At 43.8% G+C, this 23,993-nt stretch overlaps 1 protein-coding gene and 1 pseudogene across 1 annotated transcript in view; one reads left to right on the forward strand and one right to left on the reverse strand.

Moving 5' to 3' along the window:
- Nucleotides 1-23,993, forward strand: part of SLC35F3 (solute carrier family 35 member F3) — a 135,259-nt gene that overhangs the window by 57,839 nt on the left and 53,427 nt on the right. The gene's annotated exons all lie outside the window — the stretch shown is intronic.
- Nucleotides 4,836-5,725, reverse strand: LOC102416380 (annotated as a pseudogene).

Genomic DNA, 23,993 nt, shown 5'->3' on the forward strand with positions numbered 1-23,993 from the left:
GTCCACTCTTTATTTACATGAGTGTTTGCTGTGTCCTCTCTCTTTTAGGATGTATGTTGGCTTTCTCATTGTCATCACCCAGAACCTAGAATAGTACCTTGCAGAGAATAGGCATTTGATTTGTGTGTCGGGGGATCAGGTGTGCAGGCTGTTTATTTTGCCTTCAAGTTTGAAAGATGTTTTTACTGGATATAGAATTTTTTTCTTTCAGTATCTTAAAGATGTCTCTCCAGGGACTTCCCTGGTGGTCCAGTGGTTAAGACTCTATAGCTCTACCCGCGGGGGGCACAGGTTCTATCCCTGGTCAGGGAACTAAGATCCTGCATGCTGCACCAGATGGCCAAAAAGGAAAACAAACCAACATGAGGTCTGTCAACGTTAGACAGAGCTTTGTTTGAGGCTCAAGCTCCACTATGTATGAGCTGTCCTAATTTGGCAGTTTATTTAATCTCTCCAAGTCATATTCTTTTCATTGGTAACTTGAGGAAGCCAAGTTTCAGAAAGTACTGACTTCAGGTACTTCAGGAAGTACTGACTTAAGAGGGTAAGATCTCAAGGTCAAAGTTTCTAAAGCACTTTGCAAGGAGTAAACCACGCAACAAATTGCAAGGAGTGAACCACGCAACAAATGCCAGTCCCTTGCTCCCCTTTACAGTACAGCTAGGCAAAGCAGAGTAGGGAAGAAACATGGAAATTCCATGTCCTCAGAGGAGATCACTCCCTCACTGGTTTATTTCCAGAAAAGTACCAAAAAAAAAAGTCTCTCCATTATCTTCTGGTTTGCATAGTTTCTGACAAGAAGCCTGATGTAATTCCTGTCTATGTTGTTTCTCTCTTTTTACATTTTTATTGGAATATAGTTGATTTGCAGGCTTCCCAGGTGGTGCTAGGGGTAAAGAACCTGCCTGCCAGTACAGAATATACAAGAAACTCAGGTTTGATCCCTGGATGGGGAAGTGGGGAAGATCCCCTGGAGGAGAGCATGGCAACCTGCTCCAGTATTCTTGCCTGGGGAATCCCGTGGACAGAGGCGCCTGGGGGGCAGTGGTCCATGGGGCAGCAAAGATGCGGATACAACTGAAGCGACTGAGCACGACACAGGGATAGTTGGTTTGCAGTGTTGTGTTGCTTTTTTTAATTGTAGTAAAATATGCATGACATCAGGTTTACCATCTTAACCATTTAAGACTGTATAATTCAGTGTATTAAGTACTTGACTCGGTTGTACAACATTACCACCATCCATCTCCAAAACTGTTTCCTCTTCCCAAACTGAAACTCTGTCTGCATTAAGTAACAGTATCCCTCTTCCCCTCCCCTCAGGCCCCTGGGAGCCACTGCTCTACTCTCTGTTCTATGTATTTGATTATTCTAGAGACCTCATACAGTATTTGTCTTTTTGTGACTGACATTTCTCTTAGAATTATGCCTCCTGTGTCACTAATATTATGCCACCTAGCTCTATGCATAATAGTCCTCAAGATTCATCATATTGTATCCTATGTCAGAATCTCCTTCCTTTTTAAAGTTGAATAATATTCCATTTTGTGTTGATACCACATTTTGTTTATCTATTAATCCATTAATGGACACTTGGATTGCTTCCATGTCTTGGCTATTGTGAATAATGCTGTTCTGAACATGGCTGTACAAATACCTCTTGGAGTCTCTGTTTCAGTTCTTTCTTATATACCCAGAGGTGGAATTGCTGAATCATATGATAATTCTAGTTTAATTTTTTTGTCACACTGTTTTGAATTGCAGCGGCCACACCGATTTACATTCCACAGATGTGCACAAGGGCTCCAGTTTCTTCACATCCTCATCAATGTTTATGATTTTCTGTGTTTAAAAAAAATTTTTTTTTATTTTAGCCCTTGTAATGGATGTAAGGTGATATCTCATTACAGTTTAGGTTTGCATTGCTCTAATGATTATTGATTTTAAACATCTTTTCATATGCTTGTTGGCCATCTTATTTCACCTTTGGAGAAACATCCATTCCAGTCCTTTGCTTGTTTTCTAATCAGGTTATTTGGTCTTTTTGTTGTTGCTGTTGAGCTGTAGGAGTTTTGTTAATGCATTCTGGACATTAACCCACTATCATCAAATAAATGATTTGCAAATATTTTTTCCCATTCTCCAGGTGGCCTTTTCATGCTATTGATGCTGTCCTTTGACCTAAGACGTTTTAAATTTTGATGTAATCCAATTTATCTACATTTGCTTTTGTTAACACTTTTGGTGTCACATCCAAGAAATCGTTGCCAGATCCAATGTCATGAGGCTTTTTTTACTCTTATGTTTTCTTCTAAGAGTGGTATGGTTTTAGGTCTTATGTTTAAGTCTTTTATCCATTTTGCATTCATTTTTGGGTGCAGTGCAAGGTGAGGACCCACATTCATTCTTTTGCACGTTGTTTACCGTCATTGGTTGTTGAAGAAACTGACATTTTCCCCACTGAATGGTCTTGGCAACCTTGTTGAAAATTGCTGGATTATATATGTGAGGATTTATTTCTGGGCTGTCTGTTCTATTTCATTGTTTTGTTTGTCTTTATGCCAGTACCATACTGTTTTGATTATTGTAGCTTTGTACTATATTCTGACATCAAGAATCAATTTTCCTCTTCTTTTTCAAGATAGTTTTGGCTATTTGGCATCCTTTAAGATTCTGTATTAATGTTAAAGTGGATTTGTTTTCTATTTCTGGGTACCTAGTCTTTGGAGAAGGAAATGGCAACCCACTCCAGTGTTCTTGCCTGGAGAATCCCATGGGGAGAATCCTGGTAGGCTGCAGTCCATGGGGTCTCACAGAGTCGGACACGACTGAAGCGACTTAGCAGCAGCAGCAGCAGTTTTTAATCAAATTTTAAGATGTTTAAATATCTTGCTTATTATAAATATATATATATATATAATAGAAAAATGGGCAAAGGGTTTAACCTGCATGCCATGGAAAAGAAAACCTGTTGGCCAATAAATATATGAAATGCTTAACTTCCTTTAGTGATCTAGGAACTTTACATGAAGACCTATGAGAGATGCCTTTTGTGCCCATCAGGCTGGCAAAAATTAACAAATCAAACAGTGACATGTGCAATATCTAGAGCTTGTACTCATTGGTAGAAAGCTAAGTTGCTACTATCCCTTTTAAAAACAGTTCATAGGAACTGCAAAGTCTATAATAACAAAATACCAGAAAACAACCCAAATACCCGTGTGTGTGTGTGTGTGTGTGTGTGTGTGTGTGTGTTATTCACTCAGTTGTGTCCAACTCCTTGCAACCCCATAAACTGTAGCCCAGCAGGATTCTCTCTGCCTGTGAGATTTCCCAGGCAAGAATACTGAAGTGGAGAGCCATTTCCTTCTCCAGGGATCTTCCTGAACCAGGGATTGAACCCAGGTCTCCTGCATTGCAGGCAGATTCTTTACCTCCTGAGCCACCAGGAAAGCCCAAATACCCCTGTAGCAACATGGAAATAATTTGTGTTATACACACACAATAGAATGCCATAGAGAAGTGACAATGAGTGAAACTCAGCAGTAGGCATCTCTAAGGATCACTTTCTGGAACATAGTATTAGGAAAAAAAGAAAAAAATAAGTCACAGAAGAAGGTAGTCACTGTAATTCCACTGATGCAAAGTTTAAAGCGTACAAAGTTAAACTGCGAATTGATGAGTGGTATATATATGTAGTGTATATACTATAAAGAAATATATAGGGAAGATAAGCCCAGGATAGCAGTACTTTATTGGGGGAAAGGAAGAAAAAGAAGGACATATTGTCTTAGTTCTTTTGGGTGGGAATATTTGCTTTTATTTTAAAATATCTAAAATGGATTCAAATGGATTGATACCATCAAATAACCATTTACATCTACTATATGACTTCAATATGGTTTGATACAGTGATAAAAAGTAAAATGATTAAATGTCATATTTAACTTAAAGTTCAGCTGTTCATTCATTTATTGGCAATTCAATGCAAAATTTGCATTCTCTAGGATTATGTATGTATGCTCTATCATGGCTGACCATTTGCAACACCATGACTGTAGCCCACCAGGCTCCTCTGTCTGTGGAATTTCCCAAGCAAGAATACTGGAGTGGGTTGCCACTTTCTACTCCAAGGGATCTTCCCGACCTGGGGTTTGAACCCAAGTCTCCTACATTGACAGGCAGATTCTTTGCCACTGTGCCACCTGGAAATATCACATGTATTAAGAAGTATATTCCTAAAAGTAAAAAGCTAAGCAATTGGAAACTACAACTTAAAAAGCAAAGTTAATTTCATTTTTATAGTATGAGACATTAATGCCCATATCCAAAAATACAATTCATAATAACTAGAGATTCTGCTTTTGAAGTAAGTTCATTACTGACCTTACTATTAGAAGCACACTGTAACTTTATACACAGAGTTCTAAAATATTATCACAGACTATAGGAGCATCTTAGTAACATTTAAAAATATATGTAAGGTGGCCATATTGATTTAAAAATTATTTCCTGAAACAATAATCAGTGAGGCATATGAGGCATATTTGTTTCCAGTCACTCTTTTGTTAATATGCTTATCCTGTTTAAGGGTTTCCCTGGTACCTCAGACGGTAAAGAATCCACCTGCAGTGCAGGAGACACGGGTTCAATCCCTGAGTCTGGAAGATCCCCTGCAGGAGGGCCTGGCAATGCACTCCAGTACTCTTGCCTGGAGAATCCCATGGACAGAGGAGTCTGGTGGGCTACAGTCCATGGGAGTTGCAAAGAGTTGAACACAACTGAGCAACTAAGCATGGATGTTATCCTGTTGGAGGATTATTTTCCATCTTCTTTCACTGCCTCACTTTAGCTTTTGCATGAGTTAAAAGGTGAACTTTCATGTTATTTGATTGAATAAACTTGCAACAGCCTTCAAACAGACACACAAAAGGTTTCTCCCCAGTACATGTGTATACAAATTGGACAGGGAGAAACGTTTTCCCGCACCATTCAAGAGTACATGTAAATGGCTTCACTTCAGTATGAACCAGAAAATGGCTTTTTAGTTTTGCGCTCTCCTTGAAGGCTTTCCCACATTCTGCACATCCATGATCTCAGTGACTGTGAACTCGGAGATGCTTTCTCAGGAATTCTCTATTCTTGAACTCTCTTATGTATCAATTGTGAAGACAATTATTTTTCTGGAGCATTGTATTCTTTATTTGTGCTTGGCTTCATTCTAGTACATTCTGTGAGCTGTTTAGGATCTGGAAAGTCAGTGTTGGGTATTCCTCCAGGAGGAAGCTTCTTGCCTGTTTTGTACTCAGAAAACTCAAGAAGTGGATTCTGTCCAACAGTCTTTTGAGGAAGTTCTTGTTTTGCCTTTTTTTTTTTTTTTTTATGTATTCCAAGGAACATTCAAGAAATGAGCTTGCCATAAGAACGTGTTGAGAAAGCTCTTGTTCCAGTCCTTCTTTCAGACAAAGGACTTAAGAAGTGAGTCTTCTTCCATGATAGGTTCAGAAAACTCACTTCTTATTATGCATTCTATGTAACAGTCAGAGAAGCAATCCTCTTCAGCAACCTGAACACTAGCCTCATAGAACACATCCTCATCACATAAGGTCCACATTGTATCTGGAGGTTCCTGCTGGGCTGGCGGTACCTTATCCCCACTGACGGCTCTTCTACCCAGGCCTTTCTGGCCAAGTGTCTTTTCACTTTTCTTCTATCTCTGGTTCATGGCATCCTGCTAGTTCCCTCTTACAAGGTTTGCACCAGGTTAGAGCAATCACTTCCAGGCAGGAGCTCTCTGTCTGAGCTGTCTTCAGCTAGCACCCATGCTCCTGTGATGCACTATATCTCCTATTCCAGTTCCTTTCAATGATAAGACATAGAAGAAACCTCTAGCTGTGCTCCCGACAGAGGGTTGAAATCAACCCCGCTTTACCTGGAAATGTTCTAGATCTTAAGCTGATTGTTGAGCATCTTTTTGTTTTACTTGATATATGGTGTAAATGTTTGCGTCTTCACATCTAATGTTAAATTATGCTTTAAAGAACTAGAATCCAGCTGTAAAAAAAAAAAAAAATGGATAGAGCTATATACCAGAAGGGGCTTCCCAGGTGACACTAGTTAGCGAAGAACCTGCTTGTCAGTGCAGGAGACGTAAGAGACACAGGTTCAATCCCTGGGTCAGGAAGATCGCCTGGAGGCGGATGTGGCAACCCACTCCAGTCTTGCCTGGAGAATCCCATGGACAGAGGAGCCTGGCAGGCTACAATCCATAGTGTTACAGAGTCAGACACGACTGAAGCGACTTAGCACCCACACATTTGACAGAACTGTTCCCTCGTATAAAACTGTGAACAGGAGTAGTCCGATTCTCCTACCCTGCCTATAACTGGTTAGTGCTCTCTTAGGGGAGATCCTCGAAGTCGTGATCTCTGAGAGGCAACATTTGGAGAGGATCCTACAAAGTGGGAGGAAACCAGAACGGAACAGAATATATCCGCCAGATCCACCAGGTGGCACGTTCTTCAGTGACCCCATAGTCAGGTGTAGGGCTCGCCCAGGCTGACTACACAGAGTTCTCTCTTGTTTTAACTCGTTATTTTATATTGGAGTGTAGCCGATTAACAATGTTGTCATTGATTCAGGTAGACAGCAAAGGACTTAGCCATACGTACGCATGTATCCATTCTCCCCCAACCTCCCATCCAGGCTGCCACATGGCATTGAGCAGAGTTCCCTGTGCTACACAGTAGGTCCTTGTTAGTTTTACATTTTAAATATAGCAGTGTGTACAAGTTGATCCCAAACTCCCTAACTAGCTCTTCCCATCATCCTTCCCTGCTGGCAACCGTAAGCTCATTCTCTAAGTCTGGGAGTCTGTTCCTGTTTTGTATCTCCCCTTCTTTATCTGACTTTCTTCACTCAGTATGACAGTCTCTAGGCCCATCCGTGTTGCTGCAGACCACTCTGCCTTGAGTCCCTCCAGCCTTATTTGTCCCAACCCCCATGCATCTCTCCAGGGCTGCCATGCTGCCTTTGGCATTCCTGGCACAATCTGGTAAGCGGCAGAGCATAGCGTCCCTAACCTTCAGTTCTGGAAGTGTAAAACCCTATGCCCATTTTCACTTATGCTCTAGGACAAATTCAGTAACAAGTGTTGTTTTGGTATTTTAAATCCCAATTAATGTGCTTGCGTGCTCAGTCACTTCAGTCGTGTCCAACTCTTTGCGACCCCATGGACTGTAGCCCACCAGGCTCCTCTGTCCATAGGATTCTCCAGGCAAGAATGCTGGAGTGGGTTGCCATGCCCTCCTTCAGGGGATCTTCCCCACCCAGGGACAGAACCCACATCTCCTGTGCCTCCTGCATTGCAGGTGGATTCTTCATGCCTGAGCCACCAGGGAAGCACAATTAGTGTGTAAGACCTCCCAATGAATACCTTTATTTTTATGTATGGACATGTTTCAGTTCCTTTTGGTTGTGCAGACTTTGGGGCACCCCTCAACTCATACCGATCCAAGAAACCATCTCACAGGCCTTGTGTTTCTGCCACTGAGTCAGAAAACCACCCTCAGGAGGAGGCTTCCTTGGCAGTCCAGCAACAAGGCTCAGATGGTAGGACAGTTTATTTGAAAGCAATAGCCTGTGTACTATTTGGTTTCTTTATACCATTGGAATTTTATTGCAAAATTTAAAATAAAGTTCAAATCATAAACTTCCTAAAATAGTAGAAGACTAGCTGTAAATTTAAAGATGTGGAGAAATATGAGTTGATTTAATCCATTGAGTGACTCTGGTACTCACCACCAAAAGATATTATTATTATTATCTTTTTTTTTTTTTTGCTTGCCTGTGCTGGGTCTTTGTTATGGTATACAAGCCTTCTCTAGTTGGGGCATGCAGGCTTCTCTTGCTGCAGAGCATGGGCTCTTTGAGCTTGGGCTTGGGAGTTGTGGCACATGAGCTTAGGTGCTCCGTGGCACTTGGGATCTTCCCGGACCAGGCCTTGTCTCCTGCATTGACAGGCAGACTCTCAACCACTGGACCACCAGTGAAGTCCACTGGGGTAGATTTTTGATCTGAGCTTATCTCTCCTGTTGGGCAGAAGTCCTGGACAGACACAGGGCTGAGAAGGCAACTTCTATTTACTACCATGTACAGACCACCAACATGGTGGCTCAGACAGGAAAGAAGAGGTGAAGGATCTGCCTGCAACACGGGAGGCCAGGTTCCATCCCTGGGTAGGGACGATCCCCTGGAGAAGGGGATGACAGCCCACTCCAGTATTCTTGTCTGGAGAATTCCATGGACAGAGGAGCCTGGTGGGCTGCAGTCCATGCGGTCACAAAGAGTCTGAACAACTGAGCGACTAACACTTTCAGAGACAACCAACAGTTGATGAGTTATTCTTTATTCTTTACAGATAGTTTTTTTTTTTTTTTTAAGTTCTTGAAATGCTTGTTGTGTAAACCTTGTGAAGACAATCAGTACAGAAACTGAAAACATCTAGAGTCTGGTCTTGATGAATAGATTCATTCCTGGAATTATTAGTAAATAATAATTACCTTCTCTGAATCAGAGCTTCTTTCTTTTGCAACATAGAAATCATACTTCCTTCTTTTTTTTTATTCTACAGGTGTGTGCAAGGTCCTTTGAGACCTATAAAAATGCTATAAAATTTAAAGTGTATTCTTTCAAATAAAATCTGACTAAATCAAAAATCTCATTCAGCAGAGATTTGAGTCTTAAGCTCCGTCATAGCATTAATAGACTTTGCTTGCAAAGAAAGACTAAAATATCACCAATGAATTGATCTGATGTCATCATCCCAGTGAATAATGATAATGCCTTGACCTTCAATTAATTTGGGGATTGAGCTCTCCTTAATAAACATGTTTGGACCACAAGCAAAGAGAGGGTGAAACCCATTGTATTTAAAGATCATGGGCTGGTCATCTTATTGGAATATTCTGAAACTGTGTAAACTTGACAGAGTATGAAAAGTAGCATCACAAAAGAGCAGTGGGGGGACTTCCCCAGTGAAACAGTGGTTCAGGATCCACCTGCCAATGCAGGGGACACGGGTTCGATCCTTGGGCTGGGGACTAAAATCCCACATGCCACAGGGCAACTAAGCCCATGTGCCACAACCACTGAGCCTGTGTGCCCTACAGCCTGCGCTCTGCAAAAAGAGAAGCCACCACCACAAGAAGCCTGTGTGTTGCATCAAAGACCCAGCACAGCCAAAAATAGATAAAATTAAAAAAAAAAAAAAAAAAGCAGTGGCTCTCTATCAATGAAACTTTTTTTTTAAGATAGGAAATAGGACATAAGGATTGTAGAAGCAGAATAACTCATGTCAGCCATGGACCGCAGGATCAGGAAGGTTAAGAAGTTGCACATCAGGACATCTTTAACATTTCCTTTCCACACCTTGGCTTCCTTGGTGGCCCAGACTGTGAAGGATCTGCCTGCAGTACAGGAGACCCAGGTTCCATCCCTGGGTGGGGCAGATCCCCTGGAGAAGGGAATGACAACCCACTCCAGTATTCTTGCCCAGAGAGTTCTATGGACAGAGAGCCTGGCGGGCTACAGTCCATGGGGTCGGAAGGAGCCAGACACAACTGAGGAACTAAGACTTTCAGAGTGACTAACACTTTCACTTTAGCATACCTAGCTGCTGGAGCAGTGTTCTACCTGTGGCCTCTTTATTTGTGGTCCTCCCTTGCATTTGAATCTGTCCTGAGACAGCAGGAAGGTGGGCTGAGCATGGGGTGCAAGCGTTGGCCAATCCAATCACCATCAGATGGACTGTGAGGGAAGTCAGGAGATGGATGTAAAGTCGGACTTGGTGCTCTTAAGATCTCTTCCACCCCCTGAGAGTATGTGTCCTGCGACTTCATCAGAGCTTTATTGCTTTTTCTGAAGATGTGTAAAAGCAATGTCAAATCTTTCTTAAATCCCTCCTGTTTTCCTATCCTCCCCCCACCTCCATTGTCATGGTGACCACTGTTTTGTAGATTTGCTTTCCCAATGAAACATTGCCTGGTTCCATGTGCTGTCTTGGTGGGACCTGATTGCCTGCCCCTGTCTGTCGTTTTTCTTGCCTAGTGGCTGCCTCTCATTCTACTGGTTTGGACAATAAAGACACCCCTAGTGAGTCACAGGGATCAGCATGGTATGAGAAGTGTCAGATCGATTTTGAAGTCTTCAGAGTGTAACGGAAAGTAGGGTCTGGCTGCTTGCTGCTCAAAAAGCCAGAAAATGTGCTTTATTTTGGATGCTGGCAGCCATGGATAGGGAGAGGACAGACTCCAGTCCAAAGGTGGGCTCCCCCCTCCAACAATCAGTGGGCTACAGATAGGAACAGCATATTCAGCTCTTGACAGTCATCTTGGAATGGGTCATCAATGACCTGACCAGCATCATCTTGATTGTTTGAAGTACAGTTAATCTTCAGTTCCAGGGTTGACTTGTTTCCTTTTTTTTTTTTTTTTTTTTTGAGGCCAGTTCTCAGAACTGTAGTTTATGTCATGTCTACAGTCTGGTCATCGTGTAGTTAACTTCTTCACCTGATGGGGATTTCCGCATCTGCAAAACGGTTCATAGGACATGGCTCAGAATATTTTCTATTGCCCTTGAGAAGGAACTAGAGGACCTTGACTATGCTTAATGGCTAAAGTATTATTGTTTGGTCTCTTTGACTGTTTTCAGGCTTCCCTGGTGACTCAGCTGGTAAAGAATCCACCTGCAATGCAGGAGACCTGGGTTCAGTTCCTGGGTTGGGAAGATCCCCTGGAGAAGGGAACGGCTACCCGCTCCAGTATTCTGACCTGGAGAATCCCATGGACTGTATAGTCTATGGGGTCCCAAAGAGTCGGACACGACTGAGCGACTTTCACTCCTACTTGACCGTTTTCCTTTGTTTCTGCATTTTCTCACTTCTCTGATTAAACTTATCTTTGGCTAAGTTTTCCCACAGACAAAAGGCAGGCAGAGGACATGAGGGAATGGACAGGACCGTAAGATCCTGCTCCTTTCCAGTAGGATGGTGGCAGCCCCTGGAATTCATTAACAGGAAGGTCTGAGCCTAGACCCCATGGTGTGAAGTGACCGTGGAGTCAGCATTTACCAGAGGCTGCTCTTCCTTCAGCGTCTTCTCTGTCCCCTCCATCTATTGAACATAATGTGAACATCATGTGAACATAATGTTACCATCTGAGACCTCCTGTGCTCTGGAGCCCCACCAACACTGGCTCACTCTAGCTGTCCTGTCTTTTTATCTGTAGGTGAAAGTCCCTCCTTCAATGCATTAATCTTTTAAGCTGAAGTATACCCTGGTGGTATACTTTTACCAGATGGTAAAGAATCTGCCTGCAGTGCAGGAGACATGGGTTCATTCCCTGGGTAGGAAAGATCCCCTGGAGGAGGGCATGGCTACCCACTCCAGTATTGTTGCCTGGAGAATCCCATGGACAGAGGAGCCTGGCGGACTGCAGTCCATGGGGTCGCAGACTCAGACACGACTGAGTGACTCTTTCCCTTTCACTTTTATACTTAATTTATGATGTTTCAGGTGTGTAGAAAGTGGTTTGGTTTTACATATAAGTATATATATATATTTATTATATCTAGAGAGAGAGTGTGTATACACATACACACACATATATATATAGTGTTCTTTTTCAAGTTCTTTTCCATTGTAGGTTATTACAAGATATTGAATATAGTTCCCTTTGCTGTATCTGTTGTTGTTTATCTGTTTTATATTTAGTAATATGTATCTGTTAATCCCAAATTCCTAATTTATCCCTCCCACCCTTTCCCCTTTGGGAACTGCAAGTATATCTTCTGTGTCTGCAAATCTTTTTCTGTTCATACATATGTTCATTTGCATCATTTTTTAGATTCCACATGTAAGTGATATCATATATTTGTCTTTCTCTGACATTTCACTAAGCCTGATATTCTCTAGGTCCCACCATGTTGCTGCAAATGGCTTTTTTGCTCTTTTTATGGCTGAGTAATATTCCATTGCAGACATGTGCCCCATCTTCCTCATCCATTCATCTGTCAATGGACTTTTAGGTTGCTTCCACGTCTTGGCTATTGTGAGTTGTGCTGCTGTGAATATTGGGTGCATGTTTCTTTTCAAACTAGAGTTTTCATCTTTCCCAGGTATATGCCCAAGAGTGAGCTCAATGCCCTGATTTTTATTTGACTCACTCCCAAAGCCAAACATCTGACTTCCAATATATCTTTACATATTTTTTCTACCCTTTGCATAGGTGGTTGCATATCAAAGTGTGAGGGTCTGGAATCAGGTAGGAATGCATCTGGGGGATGCTTGAAAGAACCTGTGGGACCTTGGTGAAGGATGGCAGACTGATGAAATGAAATCTGGAGTAGCTGGAGATATGGGGAAAATAAATAGCAGCCTGGCAAGTTCCCCCTAGCCCAGGGGTGCCAGGAGACAGCTCTGGGGGGTTTCCAAGTCAAGGAAAAGTGTAGACTGACCGGTAGGACAGTTTTTGAACCTTTCTTTCTCATCACATACCACTTAGTAACATTGGTGTACCAAGTAGGCCATTCTCTAGGACATAGTATTTTGGTTAAAAATTTATTTGTATACATTTAAGTATATATATATTTAGTAATTCCCCTACATACAAATCTTCAAGTTGCAAATTTTCAAAGATGCAAATGTACGTTCAGATATCCAGGCACGTAAGTTAGTTCACACATCTGTCGTACTTTGTCACACGCGTGCTTCCTCTACCAATGGTTGTGCTTTTGTGTGTTTTACTGTACAGCACTGTCCAGAGTACAGGAGTAAGCATCTTTATTTCTAGCCCTGGGTGTCTGAAAGCAAGCTTAAAAGCAGCAATGATGTAGCTGGTACTACTGTACTTTCCAAGGTACTGTACTGTAAGATTTAAAACCTTTTCTTTTTTTTTGTTTTTGCTTTTTATGTATTATTTGTGTGAAAAGTATTATAAACCTAATTCAGTAATTACTATGTAGCCAATTGTGTTAGTTGGGTACCTAGGCTAACTTTGTTGTCCTTACGAACAAGCTGGACTTACAAATGTGCTCTTGGAATGAACCTCACTGGTATGTAGGGGACTTGCTGTAGAGATGAAATAAGCAACTTATGAACTAGCTCAACACTTAGTCATGGTTTATTACAGGGTATTGAATATAGTTCCCTGTGCTATAAAGTTGGACCTTCTTGTTTATCCATGCTAAATGTAATAGTTTGCATCTACTAACCCCAAGCTCCCAGTCGGTCCCTTCTCTTCCCCTGTCCTCCTTGGCAACCCCAAGTCTGTTCTCTGTGTGTGTGAGTCTGTTTTGTATGCGCGTGCTCAGTTGTGTCCAACTCTTTGCAACCCCAGGGACTGCAGCCCACCAGGTTCCCCTGTCCATGGGATTTTCCAGGCAAGAATTCCAGGCAGTAAAATTCTGATTGTTTTCAGGAGAATATTTTTTTTCTAATTAAAAGTATCTTGTTGGAATTTTGGTCCTATTATGAGAGGCAAAATTCTTAATAAAGGCTTAGTATGAGCTATGACACGTAGAGGCATGGGTGGAGGAATCAGGAAAATGGGAATAGATACAAAAAAAGACGTGATCTGGTATTTCTGGGGAAATTATGTTTCATTTGGAACAACTACACATGACATGTTAAAAAACAACCCAAGAAACTTCACAAGAGACAGCACATAATCAGCTGCCAAGTGAGGGAGCTAGGCAGTGATTTCAGGAGAGGGGACTTGGGTGTGAACACGCCCAGGTGGAGGCGTGAGACCTTGGTGCCCCCTGCTGACTGCCAGTGGCGCCCTGCTCTGCACATCTCGTAACCAGCCGTGAAGAGCCACCCCAGCAGAGGCAGGTGTGATGGTGCAGACAGTGTTCTCAGAGGAGGAGGAACTCCCTGGCCAGCGGCTTTGCCTCAAGTCATCACCTATGCTGTCCTCACAGACGTTCACCTTCAGTGCTGCAGATGGGAGACCGAGAATTCTGCATTTCACATCTCCTTATTTCAGTAAGATTCCAATTGGATTTCCCTGCACTTCTCATTTTATGTCATCCCTAGTTAAGGGGACTCACGTGCTTTTTTCAATATTGTGGAGACAGAGGGGTGTTTAAATTGCCTATGAACATTAAATGTATTTACATGTACACATACCTAGGTGCATGGATACATATATAGATATATGTAGGTGGTAGATAGATGGAAGGAGGGATAGACAGTTAGATGGACTGATATATCTGGTACATATATATCTGAGTATGTGTATATACATTAAAGGAGATGAGCCCTGGGATTTCTTTGGGAGGAATGATGCTAAAGCTGAAACTCCAGTACTTTGGCCACCTCATGTGAAGAGTTGACTCATTGGAAAAGACTCTGATGCTGGGAGGGATTGGGGGCAGGAGGAGAAGGGGACAACAGAGGATGAGATGGCTGGATGGCATCACTGACTCGATGGATGTGAGTCTCAGTGAACTCCGGGAGTTGGTGATGGACAGGGAGGCCTGGCGTGCTGTGATTCATAGGGTTGCAAAGAGTCGGACATGACTGAGCGACTGATCTGATCTGATCTGATCTGATGGCTCAGATGGTAAAGAATCCGTCTGCAATGTGGGAGACCTAGATTTGATCCCTGGATTGAGAAGATCCCCTGGAGCATGGCAACTCACTCCAGTATTCTTGCCTGGAGAATCCCCATGGACAAAGGAGCCTGGCGGGCTACAGTCCACGGGGTCCCTAAGAGTCGGGCACAACTGAGTAAGCACAGCACAGCATATGCATTTATATATGTGTGTGGGCTCAGTGCAACCCCATGGACTATATCCCACCAGGCTCCTCTGTCCATGGGTTTTCCTAGGCAAGAATACTGGAGTGGGTTGCCATTTCCTTCTCCAGGGGATCTTCCTGAGCCAGGGATCAAACGCACATCTCCTGTGTCTCCTGCATTGGCAGGCACATTCTTTACTGCTGAGCCACCAGGGAAGCCCCGGAGATAGAAATATATACACAAAAAAGACCATCGTGATAAGTAACACTGATTCAGCATTTGCTACATTCAGTATGTGCCACATACTCTTCTCAGCACTGTGCCCCTACTAAATATTATAAACCTAGTTGGAGCCCCTACTAGGGGAGTAGTGACAGGATTGTCCTCATTTTCCACGTGAGGCTGAGGCGCTGGCGGGTTTCATCACTCACCTGCCCAAGACACACATCTATGAAATGAAGAGTCAGAATCTCCTTGGAGGCCTCAGCTCAGAACCCGAGTTTCCATAGGAATTGCCCCCCTGAGGCAGCGCTGGGGGAGGTGGCTACTGGGAGAGGTCATGGTCACTGACTTAGCATTTTTTTACTCCTTCTTCACAGCCAATGAGTGGAATATTTTTATACATCAGGAATTGGTGACAATCCACATACAGATGGTCTAAGTCTCTTCTATTTTAGAAACACTGAAACACAGCATGTATTCAAGGTTCTCTGGCACGACCTGGCCTTGGACTGGTGCTCAGCCCTCCAGGCCTGTCTGTTTTCATCTACCCTGAGACACGACCCCCAGAATCTGCGTGCTCAGAGCAGGGCCTCAGGGCAGAGGAGACAGTGGGTGGTGGGGTCCTGGGGGTGGTGCCAGGAGCCCCCCAGCATCTCTGTGGATCCGTGTCCACCTTGCCTGAGGGACATTACACGTAGACTCTGATGTCACAGCCTACAGTACGTGCTCTCTAAACAACTCAGTGGGCACCTCCATGAAGGCAGGGCCCCTTCCTGTTGACCTAAATACACCATTAGGTCCTAGCCCAGGGCCTGAGTTGGGAGAACCCTAACCCTCGCCTGAGATGGGAGATCACTAGAAAAACAGTGGGCATGTGTGCAAGACCACGTGGAAAGAACCCTAGGCCAATCAGTGGCAACTCTCCTCCTGGTAGAATCTTTCTTGAGACAGGTCACTTTCTGTGGCTCTGTTTCTATTTTATAACGATCTGCAGGCCTGGAGGAAACAAAAAAAGGATCATGCAGAATAGTGGGTAGGAATTACGCTTGAATTAAAAATGAAAAATGAGGACAAATCTTGACTTGGATGTTAGTGGACTCCAGCTCAGGCCTTGTTATAAATAATACTTGGTGCCCACAAAGGCCGACATCTGGCTATTTACCACCAACAGCCACGGTGAAGGCAGGTGGGGAGTACAAAGGGGCCCACGTGGAACAGCCAGGGCAACTTCGGGGCGTCTTTCCACCAGGGACTTAAAATAACCATTTCTCAGTTGCTTAGGAGGAAAAGGAGAAAGGCCAGAGGCATTCTGATAGGGACTGTGCCTCCATCTGTGACATCACTGGGAGGAGGGTGGAAGGCCTTTACAAAATCCATTGTCATACACAGTCCAACAAGAGGAACCTCTGTCCAACTGACGGGATGCCGTGGCTGGGAGGGTTCATATAAGGGGGCATAACCACAGTACTTGTGCATGTTGGGGGCAGTATCTTCGTAGGAAAGAGGAGGTAACTAAGCCTAAACTTGAAAATGATCCCTTGTTATAAAAAAAAAGCCCTGTTCAGTGCAGTAATGTATCCCACATAGTGGCCTTATACCACCCCTGGATCCAGAATTTGATCCAAACGCCACCCACCACGGCTGCAGAGGGAGGAAGAGACAGAAGAGACTGGGTTGGGGATTTTCTTTTCTTTCTTTTTTTTTTTTTTACTAAATATGTATTTATCTGGCTGCACCAGATCTTACTTGCAGCACGCGGGATTAACTTAGTTGTGATGTGGGGTATCTAGTTCTCTGACCAGAGGTGGAACCCTGGCCCCCTGCATTGGAAGCGTGAAGTCTTAGCCACTGGACCACCAGGGAAGTCCCTGGCTTGGGGCTTTACTTTCCCCTGATCTTTACTGGCTTTTCTGTAATCTTGAGCAAATCACTCAGTCCTCCTTTTATCCACCTGCTGCATCTGCAAAGTGGGAGGAGATTCTTAACACCTGCCTTGTTTCTTTTCTGCTTTATCTTTTGATCGTTGATTTATTCAACCACTTCCTTGTTCTCCCTGCCCCCAGTTTTATTAAGATATTATTGACACATAACTTACTCATTTCTTCAGCAAACATTATTGAGGATTTAAGTTGTACCAAGACCTGTCCCAACCGTTAGTGATCGCATAGCCAGCAAGACCCAGAGCCTGTTCTTATGGGGTGTGTGTTCTTGGGAAGGCAGCAGGCAGGGAACACATACATGCACGCACGTTCATATAGAGGTGCACACACGTGCACATATGTATGTGCTCAAATAAGTGCAAGCATATATGTCATATATAAAGATATGTGTGTGCACATATAGTGTACACATTAATGCAGTTTCAAATGATGCAGGTCCTCTGAAGAAAATTATTTTAAAAAACTCTAGTGTGATGAGAAGCATAAAAGTGAGTAAGACCAAAGCAGTGGGATGTGATGGGGAGCCAGGGATGGAAGTGAGGGAGATAACATTGCCTCGCGGCTCTGGGAAGGAGTTTGGGTATTTTCTTTCATTTTGATTATTAATTGGTTTGTTTGTTCATTGTTTGCCTGCCCACTTGAGTGTCAGCTTTAGGAGGGCCTTTGTCTATCTGGTCACCACTTTATCTCCACTGACTAGAGTAATTCCTGCCATGTAGTAGGTGCTAATTTTGCTATTGTTAAATGAATAAATGAATATACAATGTATACGTATTTGTATACTATCAAGGTATACATATTACTTGATGGCTTGCTTTTTTCACTTAATGATAATGTCTTATGGATCTTTCTTTTTTATTATTTAGTTTTTATTGCAGTATACTTTACAATGTTGTGTTAGCTTCTTCTGCACAGCAAAATGAATCAACCACATGTATACATATATCCCCTCCCTTTTGGATTCCTTCCCATTCAGGTCACCACAGTGCATTAAGCAGAGTTCTCTGTGCTATACAGATGTTCTCATCAATTGTCTATTTTATCCATACTATCAATAGTGTATCGGCTTCCCAGGTGGCGCTAGTGGTAAAAAGCCAATGCAGGAGATGTAAAAGACCCTGGTTCGATCACTGCAGAGACACAGGTTTGATCTCTGCATCGGGAAGATCCTCTGAAGGAGGGCATGGGAACCCACTGCAGTCTTCTTGCCTGGAGAATCCCATGAACAGAGGAGCCTGGTGGGCTACGGTCCATAGGATCGCAGAGAGTCAAACACAATTGAAGTGACTTAGCATGCACGCACATCAATCGTGTATATGGAGCTCACATTTTATTAGAGCTTTGGTTGCGGGGGAGGTGCCAACATGAGGCTGTGGGGAGAGGAGGGGGTGCAGAGCTCTGTGTGACCTTGTCAGCCTTTCATAGCATGTTACTTTAGAGACCCTATCTCCAGTCCCATTCCCTGTTTTAATGATGGGGAAATAAAATCCAAGTCATTTCAGCATTCCTGGGAGCCACCAGCCCCCACATTGCCACCAGGGTTCTTTCACTGCACACTCCTTTGCTCCTGTGGGAATGGCTGGTTCATCCCCACTCCTACCCCACGCTCCTCCAGCCACCAGCCAGTCTGCTTTCCCCTGCTTCGGTTCCCTCCACCCCTACGGCCACCAGCTTCCCCAGCTGGAGAGCCCCTCACCGAGGGTGCCCCGTGCTGCTCCCCGCAGTGGACCCAGCCCATCTTCCCGCTGGGGTAAATGGAGGCCTCTCAGCCAGCTGCATTCCCCAGACAGGTGTTAAGTGGCAGAGAGTTCTCTGTCATTGCCCTGCCCCAGCAGCTGCTACAGCTCCCCCCTCCCCATGTTCCAGGAATCCCTCCCCAGCGGAATCTGGAGGTGCTGACAAAGCCACTAAGCTCCTGGGGTGACCCGGGCAAAAAGAGGAAACTGGCAAAGTGATGACAATCCTGCTTTCATTTGCAAGAAAAAAGCTGCTTCAGGCAGGCACGTTTCTGGAAAGTCTTTAGGAACCTCATGCTTTTCAAGGGAACACTTTGGGGGAGCTTGTCCTTTTAATGAAGTGGGAGGGTCTCAAAATGACAAGTGATCCACCTGCAGCACATCACTTGGGAGCTTGTTAAGATGCAGAGTCTGAGAACTGGCTTCTACAAACCACAAATAGAGAAGAGTTCACATACCGCCACTGAAGATCCTGCATGCCACAAGGGCAACTGAGACCCAGTGCGGCAAAAAAAAAAAAAAAAAAACACCCTTTAAAAAAAGCAGCAACAAAATATGATTCTCAACAAAAGTCCCAGATCTTGAAGTGTATATTGATTCTGTTCATCATGGTCCTTGTGGCCTCTGCTGTGAGTCACAGGGATGGATCACAGTAGGTGTGGAGATATGCTAGTGTGTCTAGAAGAGTGATGGGAATTCTGCACTAGGGGGACAGGATCTCTGTGTGGCCTGGGGTCTATTCACTGCTCGTTGAAATTTTGCACGAAGAGGGATGGTGATGCATCTAGAATATGCACTTTGAAGGTCCCCAAGCAGCACTGTCAGGAGAACTCCCTGCCATGGAGGATATGCCCTGACTGCCCTGTCCAGCAAGTCCCCCACTCAGCAGACATTTACTAACTACCGCATGCTTGGAATACGGCTAATTTGACCGATATACTGAATGTTTAGTTTTCTTTCATTGTATTAAATTATATTAAAGAAAAAACTTGTGGTTTAGCTGTATTGTACAGTCTAGCTTTAGGAAGAATTTAAAATGCATAACTTGAAAAGGCTGGAAGAAGGGTATCTCTTCAGTGTTTTCAAATATGTTGAGATGCTGTCATGGACAAGGGTGGTTACACTTTTACTATTTTTAAAGTTGCTTTAGAGGGCAAAATTAGAAGTCTTCAGGAAGGCTGGACATGACTTTTAATGACTGTGAATATAGTTAAGACAGTGGAGTCTGATTTCTTTTTTTATTATTTTTCATTTTTATTGAAGTATGGTGGATTTATAATGTGTTCATTTTGGGTTTACAGCAAGGTGATTCATTTATATATATATTTATTTATATATATGAGTATATTTAAATATATATTCATTTATATCAATATATTTATATATATTCATTTTATATATTTAAATATATATATATATGGCTTCCCCAGTGGTTCAACTGGTAAAGACCCTTCCTGCCAGTGCAGGAAATACAAGAGACGTGGGTTCAATCTCTGGGTCAGGAAGATCCCCTGGAGAAGGAAATGGCTATCCACTCCAGTATTCTTGCCTGGAAAATTCTATGAACAGAGGATTCTGGCAGGCTGCAGTCCATGGGGTCACAAAGAGTCGGACATGACTGCATGCATACAATGTGTGTATATATATATATATATATATATATATATATATATATATATGCATGTGTGTGTGTGTATATATTCCTTGTCATATTTTCTCCATTATGGTTTATCACAGGATATTGAATATAGTTCCCTATGCTACACAGTGGGACCTTGTTATTTACTTCATTTAGTAACTTGTGTCTGCTAATCCTGGAGCCTAATTTCTTGAGTTCAAATCCAGCTCCACCACTTCATAGACCGTGGCTCCCATAAACAAGAGCTGTGAATGTTAACACTATGTTGTTGCTATACAAAGACACAATAAAGACGGAGTATCTCAGTCCTGGAGCTGTGCAGCAATGGCTAGGCCTTCCCCTCGGCTCCCAGAGCTTCTGGAACTCCAGCAAGTGCTGCTGGAGGTGAAAGAGGGTAGGATGAGAGACAGGTCACCCCAGATGTCCCTTAAGAGCAGTGATACTTACGGCTGAAAAGGTCTGAGAGCAGCCACAGGTGGGGACCTATCCAGGTGGAATTCTCCGAGGTGGGAGCAGGTGCCAGCAGAGAAGAGTCCGGGGTGTGGGGGTTGGGGGGTGGAATGTGCAGAAGCAGAGGGATAACTCAAGATTGTTGGTACCTCCAGTGAAAGAGATCCTGGGATTTTGATGGGCAGATCTACAGATAGCAATTTGAGCAAACTCCGGGAGATAGTGAAGGACAGGGGGAACTGGCTTGCTGCAGTCCACTGGGTCACGAAGAGTCTGGCACCACTTAGCAACTGAACAACAGATAGCACTAAACCAAGGCCAGAAAGCTATAGGAATAAACAAGGTCCTACTATATAGCACAGAACTATATTCAATGGGTCGTCTATATGTTCAGTTGCTAAGTCGTGTCTGATACTCTGCTACCCCATGGACTACAGCATGCCAGGCTCCCCTGTCCTCCACTATTTCCCAGAGTTTGCTCAAATTCATGTCCATTGAGTCAGTGATGCTGTCTAACCATCTCATCCTCTGCCACCTTTTTCTCCTTTGCCCTCAATCTTTCCCAGCATCAGAGTCAGCTCTTCGCACCAGATGGCCAAAGTATTGGAGCTTCAGCATCAGTCCTTCCAATGAATATTCAGGGTTGATTTCCTTTAGGATTGGCTGGTTTTATCTCCATGCAGTCCAAGGGACTAAGAGTCTTCTCCAGCACCACAATTCAAAAGCATCAATTCTTCGGTGCTCAGACTTCCTTATGGTCCAACTCTCACATCTGTACATGACTTTCTGCCATCAGAGAGGTATCATCTGCATATGCTATATTCACTATCCTGTGATTAAATGCAAAAGAATATATGTATGTATAACTGAGTCACCTTGCTGTACAGCAGAAATTAGTACAATGTAAATCAACTATACTTCAATACTTTCTTTAAAAAAAAAAAAAAAAACAAAGATATAGGAGAGTAATTTGGACCTGTATTCCCAGGACTGAGGACCCCAAAAGAAAGTCACCTGCTTCCTCAACGATCGAGGAATTAAAGAAGATGCCTCTTATGTGATACGGAGGAGATGGCGGTAAAGATGACCCAGCAGGAAGAATAGATCCTGCCTAAGATCTGGTCAAAGGAGGAGCTTGGACATAAAACTAGGGACTTTTGGAAGAGATTTTCAGTGAAGTTAAGTTGACTTGTGTTGCATGACATGCACCATGTAACAAATCTGTTTGGTCGGAAGCTGGTGCACTTAAATACATGGGGGTTTCAAAGGCATTTTTAATAGCCACCCGTGGGTCTCCATACTGCAGTCAGGGCTGGGTAGTGTAGCAGAAAACAGAAGAAGAAAGCCCCCTATTCCAGGATCTCAGTCTCTGTAGGAGGACTGTCTTGTCCCTGTGGATGAGAGTTGTGGTGGGGGCCAGTGGGCAGAAAAGTCAGCAAAGCAGAGACGAGACTCCTTCCCGTCTGGTTTGGAGGCTTTTTGAAGCACAGTTTCAGATGTTGTTGTCTGATTAGGGAGCTTTAGAGCAAAGGCAGCTCACCCAACAGCTTCGTTCTGTCTTGTGATTTTGTAGAGAGAAGAGAAGGTTGGGTGAGACACTGAACGTGGAGGCAAGGACTTTGTGCTTTAACCAGAATCTTTAGGCAAAGGGCAGGTCCCTTACACCCAGACACACAGGACCTCTCAGCTGAATTTACGTCAGTCCTGCGTAATTAGGAAGTGTCTACCCTTAGGGCCCTTTGATACCCTTCTAAATTACCGTCTTTGGCCTGGGTTTGTGTTCTTGCCTGAAGCCTTATAAATGCTGATCTCACTTTTCTAAAGAGGAAACAACAGAGGGTCTCCTCTCATCCTCCCGAAGCCCCTTCATTGTAGATTCCTCTTATTCTTTTCATCAAGTGATCGTGGCCTCCTAAAACAGACAGTGGTAGACCCTGGCTAGGAATTAGGACAAACAAGATTTATGGTTCTAAAGTGGGTTTCTGGAAGGCAGAGACACCGAAGCCTGAGAACAGGAATGGCTGAGAAAGGAGTTATCAACTCTAAAAGGTGGATGCTACATCATTTAGGAGAGAGGGAACCAAAGCTAGAATGTTGTTGTTTGGGTATCTTTCTCCCAAGATAACTTTATGCAGACTTGCTTAAACTCATGTGATTTTTTAAAATATTTATTTATTTATTTGGTTGCATCGGGTCTTAATTGTAGCACTCGAGATCTTTGTTGCAGCACGTGGGCTTCTCTAGTTGCAGCTCACAGGCTTCTCTCTAGTTGTGGTTCACGGACTTAGATGACTTATGGCATGTGGGATCTTAGTTCCCTGCCCAGGGATCGAACCCACATGCCCCACATTGGAAAGCAGATTCTTAACCACTGGACCACCAGCAAAGTCCTGACTCTTGTGGTTTTTAAAAAAGAAATGGGAAGACAGAGAGGAGAGGAGTAGGGGGCTTCCAGCTTTCAAGTCCCTGTTAGGCTGGGGGCCTGAGAGCCAGGTGGGCAGGCGGGGCCAGCAGGTCCCCGCAGAGTGGTCGTGGGGCTCCCAGAAACCACAGGCAGGGCAGGATGGGGAGCAGAGCATAGGGTCAGAAATGGCCAGGAGCCTGACACGGAAGTGCTGGTGGGCAGGAGATGGGGGAAATAGCCAGGCTACTCGTGGAGTGGGCCTGGGGGTCAGCTTCCCCTACAGGCTAGGTCTAAAACAGGAAAAAAAAAAGTTATGGCCAAAGACGGTCTCCTGATTGAGAACAACAGACTAAAAATTCTAATTTGGGAATTAGTTCCACTTACAGTTGTGTTACCAGAAGTTGGCTTTGCTCCATTATGTAAGTAAGCAATGCATGTGTATCGTGCAGCACGTGAGTTAAGACTTTCCTGGATTTGCTGGCATGTCAGGCACCATTACCCAGGGCATCCTTGCTTCATTAACGGTGTCCGGCAACAGGCCCATTAACGGTGTCCAGCAACGGGCCCATTAACTGGCCTGGTGGTTCTTGTGGCTGGAGAGGTCTGCTCCTCACCCAGCTCTGATCACCAGGGGCAGGAAGAGCCCCACCTTTATCCACTAGGGGCCACTTTCCTTAATAGAACATCTTAGCATCTCAACGGCAAAGAATCTTCATTCTCCCATGTACTATTTAAAAAACACATTTATTTATTTGTTTGGCTGCGCCAGGTCTTGGTTGCAGCACACAGAATCTTTGGTTG

This window comes from Bubalus bubalis, chromosome 4 (assembly GCF_019923935.1).
Source record: "Bubalus bubalis isolate 160015118507 breed Murrah chromosome 4, NDDB_SH_1, whole genome shotgun sequence".
In the NCBI taxonomy this organism is placed as follows: Eukaryota; Metazoa; Chordata; class Mammalia; order Artiodactyla; family Bovidae; genus Bubalus; species Bubalus bubalis.